The sequence below is a fragment of the Gallus gallus genome, chromosome 9 (genome assembly GCF_016699485.2).
Source record: "Gallus gallus isolate bGalGal1 chromosome 9, bGalGal1.mat.broiler.GRCg7b, whole genome shotgun sequence".
NCBI classification, from domain to species: Eukaryota; Metazoa; Chordata; class Aves; order Galliformes; family Phasianidae; genus Gallus; species Gallus gallus.
In genome coordinates, this window is record NC_052540.1 from 7,274,342 (window position 1) to 7,287,359 (window position 13,018).

The 13,018-nt window shown below is 41.5% G+C and overlaps 1 long non-coding RNA gene across 1 annotated transcript in view; it reads right to left on the minus strand.

The window, feature by feature from the left end:
• The window catches only part of LOC101749943, a 282,047-nt gene extending 269,037 nt beyond the window's left edge, over positions 1-13,010 (minus strand). Inside the window, exon 1 of the long non-coding RNA XR_005862193.2 lies at positions 12,241-13,010. This is a non-coding gene — a long non-coding RNA (uncharacterized LOC101749943). The remainder of the gene's footprint in view (positions 1-12,240) is intronic.
• Between the last annotated feature and the right edge of the window lie 8 nt (positions 13,011-13,018).

Genomic DNA, 13,018 nt, shown 5'->3' on the forward strand with positions numbered 1-13,018 from the left:
TTAAAGTATCTCCTAGTTATTCAGTAGCCTCATTTCTTTCTGGGGAGTAGGTATTGATGTTCAGTTACACTGTGAGTTGCTTTAAGCTGTTCCTAAGCTATGAAATAGTTCAATGTATTTGGGTGAACGAGGGGGATACATTTTGCTTTTTCCTGGTTTAGGTCTGCTGCAAAGAGAACCTTTATCTTCAAAGCACGTTACTAGCTACCCTGAAAAATTGCTTTACAAGGAAGAAAACCTCCCCTTCAGTTCCAGAGTATGTATATTCACCATGGAGTTGGTCATGATAGCTTGTCAGTATGACTGAGATGAAGAGAGCTATTTGGTCTTCAGGGGCATAAATTGATGGCAGTTACCATGTTCAATCAAGAGTCATAGTGGCTACTGGAAAGCAAAATTCTCAGTCGAGCTGGCTTTAATCCAGTGAAAAACAGTTCTAACTCAGGGGGAACAGACAGAGACCAGATTTCCAAGAACTCTCAGCACCCCTGGTTGGGGGGTAATATTTTTAAAGAAACAGCCTGGATCTCTGATAAGCACCTGTGAAAACAAAGGGTTCTCCTTGGTGTCAAGAATTTATGAAAACTGGGACATTTGGATTAAACGTCTTAACAGCAACGGATCTTCCTTGAAAATCTGACACACAAATTACCCAGGAAATATAGTGCCTACATAGGTTCCTTACTGAAAGCATGATGACACCAGCTACCACTTAAAACCAGTGCATATCATTATGTCAGGGCAGTTGCTACCCTGGTACATATCTTATTAGTGCTTATTTATTATCAGTGTTAAGGAGGTTAACTGCAGCGTTGTTTCCTTTGCTACTGGGCTTTATTGCATGTCTGAGGCACATAGTTCTGAGTAAGCACAGGCAGCAAAGGAAATAACAGAGGCTGTAGCTCAACAATAAATATCCTGTACAGGAACATAGCAATCAGGCAGGGAAAAACAAAGCAAATTTCTTCAGGGGTATATCAAGAGAGGAAAACTACAGCATTTACTCTGATGAGGATTAGATGAATAACTCACAAAGGTCATTTGTCTGAGAAATTTAATTTTTCTGTTGCAGAATAACTGTAAAGGGTGTGATCATCTCTTGTTTGGCAGTTTCCCAGAATTCTTCCATTTAATGTTATGGGTTGATTGTTATCAGTTGCTGTGGAAAGTCATTTCTCATTGTACAGGTAGCATTAATTGGTTGCTGCCTGGTCAGGAAAGTTACTGAGTAGTACTGCCGATCTATCATTGCATTATCTCAAAAGCATTTCCACTACAGTTATTCACTGTCAACTGGAACATTCACACGTTTAAAAGCTCTCCCATCACACCTTCCAACACTTGCCGATGTGATTAGCAGGGAAAGTGGTATCAATAGGAATCAATCTCTCAGAAAATAACTGCATAGCAAAAAAAGAAAAGGTGTTGCATTCACAAAGACATTTCAGTATTATTCATCCGCTTACCTGAAAGTCCACTACAACAGTACAATATTCCAGTTACCTGCACACTAGTAGAGGTGCAATAAATAAAGCATAAGGAATGGAGAAAATTTAAGTGGATACCTATAATGCTAATCAAGCAGTAAGCAAACAGCTGCAATTTTCTGTGCATTTCTGTCATTGTGAGTGCTACAGCCCCAGAGGAGTGTGAGGGACAAATGCACCTGCACTCAGCAAAAATACCCCCACATCAGGGAAGAGAAGCACTCTGTTAGACTGAGATAGCACTCAAGCACTGCGCTGAATCCCTCTTGCTCTCATGTACAACTCTTTGTTTTGCTGTTGGGCTGCTGTGATCTCCTTGTGTGTCAAAACAGTTTTGTGGCATTAATTTGACCTCCCAAATAGCCACTACTGACTAAAATGAAATTATTTCCAAATAAATACAGAGGCAGATGTGGGGACGTGGATGCTTTGTGCAAGTGAAATTGCCTCTTACCTTTCCTTTGCATTTCACATCCTCTCAGCAGCTTGGACAGTGCCTTCTGAAAGGGCATTTGATTTTTGAGGGAAGCACTTCCCCACCCCCAATTGCTTTTATTTTATTTTTTTTTTTTAAACCAGAAGTGAATAATGTGCTTGTTAACCCCAAACCAAAGAGCTTCAGCCACAGCCCATTACAGCCTAGCACACAGGAGAGAACAAGGTGCTATGGGAACAGCTGGGCTTCTCATCACCCAGCCTGCACCACACCTCAGTCCCCCTGTAAGAGTCCCTTACAAGCTCACTTAGGATACTGTTGGAAAGCTTAAAACCAGTCCAGAAGATTTTCCCTAATAATCAAATTAGTTTTTCCTTTCTAACTTTCATTCTACTGCTTAAAATTATATCTTCTATGGAGTGACTGAATCCTTGTTTGCCTTCTGTAGCTATCAATTACATTATTTTGTTTTCAGACCTTCCTTAGCTGCTGTCTTGCTAAGCACACGCATTTACAAAAACACCATATGCTTACCTCTATACAGCAGTCCTTCCAGTCCACTTTAAGTCTCTGCTATCAGTATTTTTTCAGGTCACCAAGATCTTTATGGTAAATTCTCTACCCTAAACACAAGTAAAAAAGGCCGCATACAGAGATACCAAGAACCCAAGATGCTATCATGACAGACTGAGGGTAGCTAATCTAGGAAAAACCAGATGGCACTATTCATCCATAGGCAGAGCTGAAGCAGGGTGGGTAATGCAAAAAGCATTCAAGAAATAAAGAAGTCTCACGGGAAAATTCATTCAAATTTAAACACAAAGATGCTCTGGTCATGTTTGCTTCTGTGATACCTTCACTTTCTATACGTTCCATTGAAATCGAGTTTTATAAGATTTTCTTTGAATAATTGAGCTCTGAACTTTCTCTACATGATCATTCCTATTGGAATCTGATTATGTTCACCCAGTTACAAAACAAATATAATACTGTCCTCTGTCGTAATCTGTGCTGCAGATCCATGCAGAACTGCGTGGAAATCAATTCCCTTAACTGCAGGACTGAATGCAAAGCGAACAACAGCCTGATAGGGACTGCTGAATATGGAAATAGTTAAGTGCAAGTAAAATTCATAAAACATTCAGTCAAATCATTTTAAAATATGAACGAGCTTTAAAAGTAATCAGAGGTTGCATCCAAACACTGTGAAAAAGAGAAAAATAGATGTTGGAAATAAAGAGTTTCTGCAAATTTGCTTACCATCTTCAGGGTGAGGTTAAGCTGGGTTATGTAGTACTGGACAACAATCAAGGGAGAAAAACTATGAGCTTTATCAACTATTTGGATGAAGACATGAAGTTAAAGCAGATGGGAGGAAAATCCTACTAGAAGTCTGGACCAGCAGTCCTGCAAGGAGCTTTCTAACCACAGGAGATGGCCAGCCAAGCACAGCAAGCCTCACTGGCATTGCAGTTCCTTTCCAGGCTCAGATATAGGAAAAGGGAAAAATCAGTGCTCTGAGTGAAAACATCTCAAAGTTCTTTCTAGGTGCAGGGCCTATACTTCCAAATGTTTTCTCTTCAGGATGCCTATGCTTTTTGTACCTCATCAAGCCAGCAGACTTCACAGCTTGCTTGCTGCAGCTGAAATCCTGTTTTGAAGTAGCAAATCTCTTCTGAAATGATGCAATAGAAAAACAAATTTGGATGAAAATTGCTGCAGATTCAAGGCTTTTTTTTCAACAGAAGCAGCCCAGCTGTTTCCTGAGTCCAGGCGTACGGATAGATTGATCATATTACTATTGTTCTCCTTCCCTGTTTAAAAAGGACACTGGATATGGCAAACATACCTCTCAAGCCATTATGGATACTATAATCTGTAATAGAATACTATTCCCATTATACCTCAAAAGGGATAAGAGATAAGACTTTCTTACCATTCTTAGGTGACCACTGTTAAATAATGTATCGGCAAATGGATGCATTGTGATACAAGAAGGGGAGGAATTTTTTTCTATGACTTCCAGAGTTACATCAGTGAAACACTCAAAGACTTTGGCGCTTTCAGGAAGTGCCCAAAATCCAACTAAGAAAGGAATGAACCAGCATCCTCTGGGGAAAAAAAAAGCTCCTGAGTTAGGGTAATGTCAGCTTTAATGGAGGTATGCATATGTTCACTTTGTGTCCTGCAATTTTCTGCCTTGCTCTCCTAGTGGGAGTGCTTTGCATTGTCATTCAGGTCATTCCAGGTTTGATTTTCATTTCTCCTTCCCCACGTCAGATGAAGGTGCCAGATCTCCTTGAAGATAGTAATCAAAACCACATTCTCACTTCCAAACCAAATTCTTGTCTCATTCAGCCTTAAAAGATCAGCATACCCTACTGTGAGGTCAAATTGGCACGGTTTTTAGGAAAAGGCCTGGCAGGATGAGAAACACCCTGTTCATAACAATCCAGAACCTGCCAGTAACAGAGGCAAGAAGAAAAGCCCAGGAAATCTGTAGCAGATCTCAACTCTTCTCAGGACTTGTCTTGCACTGTGCAATGCAGAGTGGAGGAAATGCTTGCTCGGAGGCCCAGCTGATAACATACAAATTAATCACATGGCTGTGCAAGAAAACAAGCAGGTGCATAAATTCTTTAGCTATGCTATGCATTTTCTAATGCAGACTTCTTTCACCTTCATGCTGACAAGCTGTTGATTTTTTCATTTTTAATTATGAAATGAAATCCCTTTTCCTACCAGTTATAAACATAGCAAGCAGTCTGCTGTTTAACTTCAGATACCATACCACTCCTGCAAGTTGCAAGTTTAGTCAGCTTAGTATCTCTGCAATAAAATATGTGCCGGCAGGAAAATGAAAAGTTATCTTGTATTAAATAAATACATAGTAACATGACTTCCTAGGGAAAATTCCTGCCAGATGACTACTGTTAATCTGGTAATACCACTAAACAAATCCACATTCAAAAGGGTTTCTCGGCCTATTTCAAACAGTAAAAATGAAGAAAGAAATATATCCTCGTATTTAAGGAACAGGTTTATGAATCTAATGATCTGACTTCTGTTACCAGCTTTGTCACATACCATCCAGGTGACCTTTAATAAAACATCCACCTCTCGGTGTGCCCCAGCCCCTGCTTTGTAAACTGGGAATTATAAAACATTCCCCTTTTATAAACAGTTGGGTATACATTTGGCAGAAGAACTGCCACCTGTGTGCTTAAATAATACAAGACAGACTGCTCTCCTAACATCCTAATATGACCAACCAATAAAAACAGGAAGAAAACAATTGTTTATACCTGGGGAGCAAGGGGCTGCTAACTGCGGGTGCAAGTAAACTGCTAAATGACTTCTTTTGCTCAGTGCATTCCCAAATGTCAGCCTCTCAGGCAGACTGCTCCATTCTGCAGCTGCAGTGTGCACTCCTGCCCCATATGCCTGGGTGCTGCTCCGAGAACCAGCTCTCCTCTTCCACCTTTCCCTGCCCTTCCCTCAGGACCTTCACCTCCATCTCTTTCCTACTCTCTCACTGCTCTTCTCAAGACTGTAAAGGCTACAAGAGGTTCACTTTGGACAACCTCTGACACTCCTAGAAGTCATAAAAAGGTGTCTCCTTTCTGCAGAGAGGCCAATTATTTTTCATTTTTCTTAGGACTGTAGTTTTATAAGCACTTGCTTTAACAAACCTTGTCAGCTACAGGGGTCAACAAATCTGTGCTGTCACCAAATGTCTGACTGGCCTCTTTGTCAAGGAGGAAGAACAACAGGAAGCCCAAACTTACTGTTTACTGGAGGGAGGAAGAAAATAGCTCAAAAAATTAAGCCCTGCTGAAAGAGACAGGGCAACACCTCACAGCTACAGCAAGTGGCAATAGTCAGCATGCAGGAAAGCAAGTTTGTCTTGAACTCGTGAATTGACAAACTGGTTTCTTACAATAATTATGAATCATTATAAACTTCAAACTTCTAAGTCATTATTATTAACTGCTAATTCAGCTCTTCTTTCTTGTCTTCTGTCTCTTGAGAGAAATGGAAGGCATTTCAGTGCTTGGAACCCATCCCTAATGGTTGATTATTTCTGTGCTTATCCCCAGGAGCATCTAGTTACCATCTCAAATAGCATTATTACTCTAATTTAGAATGGTATTAGAAATTCTGTTAATCCAGCAATCCTGGTGGAAAAAAAAAATTGTATGCAGATACCAACTGTCCACACTGATAAGGAAGTGCTCATAGCAGAAGTATGCTTGCATATCTATCATTCCATTCTGAATATTCTTGGGCAGCGCAAAACCACGGCTTTGTTACAGCCTTGAAACGGGAAATTAAATATTGACTAAGCAAAGGTAAGTCTTCCTGGAAATACACGTTGTTTATCTTCAAGCCTCGCCCTACCTCTGGAAAATCAGTGTCACAAAGCAGTTGAATTTCTGTTTGAATGAGAGCATTGTCAGGTGCATGAGTCCTTCTATAGCCTCTGCAACATCTATTCAGAGCACCATATACAAGGGCTGCTCTGATAGTAATGCCTCCTGTTTTATTACGTTGGCCCTTGACATCAGAGGTGGATGTTGGTGGTATGGAAGTAGAGACTGAACCTTCACACCAATATCCCATTATGCTTTGTTACCATGTGACAGATGGCAGCAGAAGGGCAGTCTGACAAAATGGCATCTGACATGGAAGTGGATATGGAACAAAGGGGTGTCACTGAATCCCTCCATGCAGAAAAATGGCACCCAATGACATTTAGCAGCTCTCACTGAATGTTTCTGGAGACCCAACAGCATATGCAGATACAGTGAGGCAGTGGGTGGAATGTTTCAGCAGTGGTAACAGCAATTGCAATCATTTCCTCTGGTGCAGAATTTTATGTATATAGCATGAAGGCTCCTGTTCACTCCTGGTGAAAATGCATAGTTAATGATGATGACTGTGTTGAAAAACAGTGTTTTGTAGCTGAGAATTTGCTCTATCAAATAGTGTTATTGTGCTCTTTGCATAGAACGTAGTTTCCATGGAAATGATTAGGAGGCATTACTTTCGGAGCAACTTACACAAGTGTACAAACACACAAACAAAACCTATTACTTTTAGTAAAAGTGAATGCATTTTCTTTAAAGAATTACCACTTATGAGTTAAAGTAGAATCTGTAATTTTTGCACTTCAAAGTAGTGTCAGAACAGATACACTCATGAAAGACTGTTTGCTGCCAATGAAGGCAAGGAAAAGAATACTTTCCAGTAACCTCTGTGGAGGGAAAGCACGACTCAAGAGTGAATTTAAGCATCTATCTGCTATACGTTCAGAAATCCAAGTTCCCTAGAAATCATGCAGGGGATCAACCTGGAGTCATGGATTTATAACGAGAGAAGCCATCTGGGTTCTTCCACCATTCATATTCTTCTGTAACGCTATCGAAGCGTTAGTTGTACTTGGTGCAGACCTGGCTGGAGATCCCCAGAAGGAGATGGAAAGAGCAGCAGTGACTTGATCTCATTGTATTTGTTTTTCCTTACTCAATATCCATCTCTTGCAAACAGCCCATTTAGAAAACATTAAAGTTAATTACAAGTGCTTCTCCTCTCCTTTTAAAATAAGCAGTGGCAAAGAACTTAACCTCCCCCCCGACCCCCGAGCAAAAAGCAAAATCAAACAACCAGCAAACCCTTCCCAGTCCCAAAATCTCCATTGTCAGTGTAACACCCAAAATTGCAAAGTGCTGTTCACCAATAGCAAATATAAACATACCAGTTACAACTCCGGTACAGCTCTTTGGGCCACTGGCATAATTACAGCTATACATCTACAGATTAAGCATTAGAAAACTGTTTTATATGCTACCGGACAGGTAATTTCTGCTGCAGCACATCTAAGATCAACCTTTATCTTTCACGTGATATTCATCAGTGCGTTCAGGAAGTCTACAGCACGGGCCAAACAGCAAAAAGATCAGCGGCAATAAAGCACTGCTCATCTAAAAGCGTTAATGCAGTTTGTCAAATTTCTTCGTTTCCAGCCCTCTATGTATTTATCCAAATACATCCCTGAAACAAAGTAGCTCGAGGGGCACGCAACAATGTGCTTTGCTTATAATAAAGCTGGGTGAAAAGAGAGGAAATGAACCCAGTTTATCTCGTTATGAGCGCGAGCTTCAACTGCATCAGGTCACAGCCTTGCCCACCTGTACCAACACTTCTGTAATTGATTCCTACAAGTCCTCATACGCTTTGGCTTCCAGCTCTATTTAAATGCAGATGTGGACTAATGGAAGGGCTGTACATTTCTGAGCAGGGGCTGAGGGAACACATTACCCGCCCATTCACTGATCTGAATGCTTTTATTCTTTTCCCTAACAGCCTTTATTTTGTTGTGTGCGTTATTATTATTATTTTTTTTAGTTTAAACAACATGGGGCTTTTTCCACACTACGTTAAAAGAGGAAGGGGGAAAAGAGCTAATTATATCTGAACTGAAGTGTAACCACGGCCCTATTAAATAGGTAGCAGTTATGGGCTATTGATCGCAGTTCACAGGAAAAGCTTGTCATGTAGTGTCAAGAGGTTAATGTAATTACAAGAGCGGGCAGCAGGATCAGCTGTGTCCTCAAATAGGCAAATAACTAAAAGCTGCTTTAGAGACATATAATGTTGTCAAAGCATAAATAATTCATCCCAGCATTCGAGAAGAAATTACTGCTCCGTTTCAGCGTATTATTCAGCCATTAAAATCCTGCCCTTGCAAAGTCTTTTGATGTAGTCATATTTTCAGTTCTAAGAGCAATTTTGGAGCATTCAGCTTTTATTAAGCCTTATATTGTGCAGTTATCAAAGTATTAAAAAGGATATGAAATGGACTTACAATTTGTTTAATAACTACGTTGCAATCCAGATAAGAAGGAGTGAGCCCTGCAGATTTATGGAGTGCCTGCGCAGTGCAAAGCCATGTCATGATATGATGGAATTCTCCAGCTCCTTTAAGCTGGCCCAAATTAAGTGGGCTTCAGCTATTTGCTAGCACTGATAGCTGCTGCAGCCTTTGCAGCATTTGGTGATCTATTTCTCAAGATCCAGCTAACAGGAGGCATCAGCGTGCCCAGCTATTCTCCTGTTACAGCCTCTCAACTCATTGCTCACCCTTCTGAAAGTCTTTAGCAATTCGATATTGGATGGCTTCCACTCTTTGCACCTGTAGTAGAATTGTGCCTTGTAGTTCTTTGTAATGTCCACAGTTGTCTGCATTTGCTGTCAGGACTTGTGATGTTAACATATGTTAAATTACAGCAAAAAGACCCTAAGCAGCTACCAGGCTGCAGCTGGCCCCAAGAAGAGAGGCAGTTCAGTGGGATGATAGAAAAGAGAGAGCATTGACATTACATCATGAGGAATGGCTCCTCAGCCCTCCTGTTCACCTGATGCACAGACACTCCTGTTACACAGCCAACCTCCCCACAGTGCCCTTCACTACCAACCCCTAACTGAAACTGGATGTGCTCAGCCCACCTACCCACAGCCTGAGGTTTGCTGTGACTTTGACAACATAAGCAAAACTAAAAAATGTTAGGTCTGAACACATCGCTCTGATATCTCTAAAAGCTTTTCTTTTTAAATAGCCAAACACAAAACAGCAGCCACCAAACAACCCTCACAACCAATTACTCATCTGAGAACTTTAAGAAGAGACGTGGCTTGAAATGAGAGCCTTTTTTCTCTGTCAAGCTGACCAAAAGGAAAGCAGACCCCCAAAACACAAGCCCAGCCAACCCCCACAGTAACTGTTTGCCCCACTTTCCTGCCAGAGGCTACCCCAGCACATACCCTGCCCACCTGGCATGGCTGGGGCTGGAAAATGGAGACACGAGCCCTGACCTCCCTCTGCTCTGTGAGCAGCACTGCTGCAGGAACACTGCCAGTATCATGAAGTCTATAGTGGGCTTTTGGATAATGATGGCTGTGAACTACTGAACACTTATCATAAAATAAAGAGACAGGCTGCATTTGCCATACAATTACAGAAAACAACCAGAATGAAATACTACAGCTCTCAGATCACCACTGCCTGTGATTGGCAGCAACCTGACCAAGAAAGGAATAAAAATTTAGTTACAGAGCCATTACAGGAGAAAGGGGGGAATAAAACAGAAACTAAAGGTGAAGCTGAGCAGACCACAGTTGCAAAAAGCAAGAATTTCAGGGAAAAGATTCATCAGCAGAGGACAGAGAAAATATGAGGAATGCAGAAAAAACCACATCGCCTTATGGAAGCCTTTAAAACACCACAGTTCTGACATAGCAGTTACTCTTCTGGCTTGCTGTTGAGAAGAAAAAAAGTGAAGCCCTCCCAAAAGCTACTATTCAACTTATGAACACGCCATCCCCCAGAGGAAAGTATTCTGATAACAGCACTTAAAGAGACAAAAAAAGAGCCATTCTCTCCCCAGAGACCCTCTCCTAAACAACAGAAAATAAAAAAGTTCTCAGGAAGAATTCTCAAAACAATCAAATTTGTCCTCACTGTGAACGTCCTTATCTTTGAGCTTTGTGCACTGCCCTTCCTTTTCTACTTCCCAAACCTGGTGCTCAGATGTTTGCTGTGCTGTGTGGGGAGTTTGTCTTGGCTTTGTGTGTACACACGGTGTTGACAGTGGGATTCTGATGTTTCTTACACTATTTCATTCATAATCCGAGGAAGAGAGAACAGTTTACTCCTAAGGGATGTTGAATTCAGTACCATAAATTCACCACACATAAATAAGATCATTAGGAGTGCGTCAATATTCTGTATACGTAAATTACACCTCCATACAGTTAAATAAAAAGATGAGACAATGTTTGAAACCAGTAAAACAAATCCAAACGCAGCTTTCTGATGGTTCCATAGTTCTGAACTTAAAAATAAAAAAGTGAAGGAAGGAAAAATAGGAGCTTACCTACACTATTTTCCTGTTCTTTAGAATTTGCATGGCCTGCCCTGTGGTAGCTCTGAGATTTCAGTTCTGAATCACCATGTGATTGACTCCATCAGGTGGAGATCTATTCCAGCTTGGGGCTGTACTTGTTCTTACCAGTAGCTCTCATTAGACCCAAAAGAATCAGACAGCCCATTTCATGACTTACAGCCTTTGTCTTCTGTGAACCTACCCCGTGATAAGCAAGGATTGATGCTTGCTTTTCACATGTGCCACGTGGTAAAAATGAGATTGCTGCACACGCTCCTGTGTTTGCTTAGCAATAGCTCAGTGGTCTGCCACGACTACATGGAACAAAACTCTCCATTGTCTCAAAGCCCTTATTAGGAATGAAGTGAAAACCTGAATTTTTCACCTGGCTTGGATTAGAAAAGTTGGCAGTTTTGCACTTTGGGATAATACCTTTGGAAAAACATGGATTACCAAAATGAGACAGTCTTATTCAAAGGATTTTTGTCCATTTTCCAAAAAGCTAGCTCAGTATCTCTGGTTGATAAAGCAGCCTGAAGCCATGTCTCCTGCAGGGGAATGGTGCTAAGGCTGAACTCCTTGCTGCTAGGAGCTTCGCTAGGCAATTGGATAACAAAACAGGCAGGTTGAAATCCCTCCTCTTTGAAGGCAATGAGGAAAATCCCAGTGGGGCTGGGATTTAACTTGAGGATTACAGCAGCTGTGGATCAATCCTCTACCAGGTTTAGTGAAGTTAGGCCAATTAACACAAGCCAAGGGCACAGCCCCTTCAGCCTACCCAGAAACCAATAATATCTATTATTGCATTTCCCAGCCAGTATTCTGCCATTCTTTTTCACCACAATTTTCCCCTGTATGTCCCACCTTTTCTAGTTTCCTCGTTCTGACCTTTGGCTTGCAGAGCCGTCTGAAGCCTTAAAAATATTTGTTCTCTGAGAAGTAATAGAAAGAAAAATGTTTGGATTGGTGGCTTTGTCAGAAAACTGTTTTATTCATGTCCAATTAAAACAAAGATAAAAAGTAATCTCTTCATCTTCAGTCAGGAAAGAGCTGGGTCCTTTTAAATATACAAATCCAATGAAATAGCACACAGACTGCCAGCCCCAAATCAGATGTGCATGGAGGAACGTATGTAATGCATTACAAACATCTGCCCTGCATCTCAGGTCACATCCAGGGACTTCTCAGGGCCATTATCCACATTCTGAACTCTTTACACACAACAGACTGCACATTCTTAGCTTACTGTTTGCTTCAATAATTACCTGTTGGTCCTTGGAAGCAGCAAGACTGCTTCTGGTAAGTTCTTTACGATACCAGGCAGCGTGTCATTAGAAAAATTAATCACACATATAAGAAAAGGTTGACTCACCCAACTAGTGATGAAAGTCTCTGGCCACAAAACGCTCCTTTAGAAGCAGCCTTTGTCCAGGAGATGTTCTCCGTTCAGAGGTCAGCCCTTATATGAGCCCAGGGAGTGTTGCACCCTGGGCCCACTTCGTCACATGGGAGCACAGGTGAATTGCTGCACCTGTGTTCCCCAGGCCAGCCACCTCCTCACCAGGTGCTCAATCAGCAGTTCAGGACATGACAGAACAGTTCTCTTACAGTAGTAAATATAGTTGTGTGTGCTTTTAATTCATTAGAGCAGACTGAATATTGTTAATGACTTCATTTTTCCCAATGACAACTACACAATCGAGCAAGTTCTCTTTGAAACAGTTCTCTTTTCGACAGCCTTATATTACACGTAGCTCCTCTCCTCCTTTTCACCTCCTCTTCCTCAGCTGCCGTTTCCCTGCTGTGCTCTGCTCTGCCCAGCCACCTCCCTTTGCTTCCAGGCAGAGCTGCTGCAGTGCAGGGCGCAGTGCAGCTCCCCAGGGCAGTGCAGATCCGTACCTTCTTGCCAAGCTGGGGCTGAGCCCAAGCTCTGGAAGACAAACCACACCAGCTTTGTGCTATTCAATACCAGGCAAACCCCAGCTGACTTCTTAAACCATCTTTAAGGCTGCTTTGCACTTACAGAAATCTGGCCCTTGGAATATGAACAGCTTTTTTTGTTGTTGTTGCCTTTTCTATAAGTAATGGTTTCTTGCTGGGAAGGTTTGATTGATTGAGGCAACATAAAAAAGTCCCAGGCAACTCAGTTG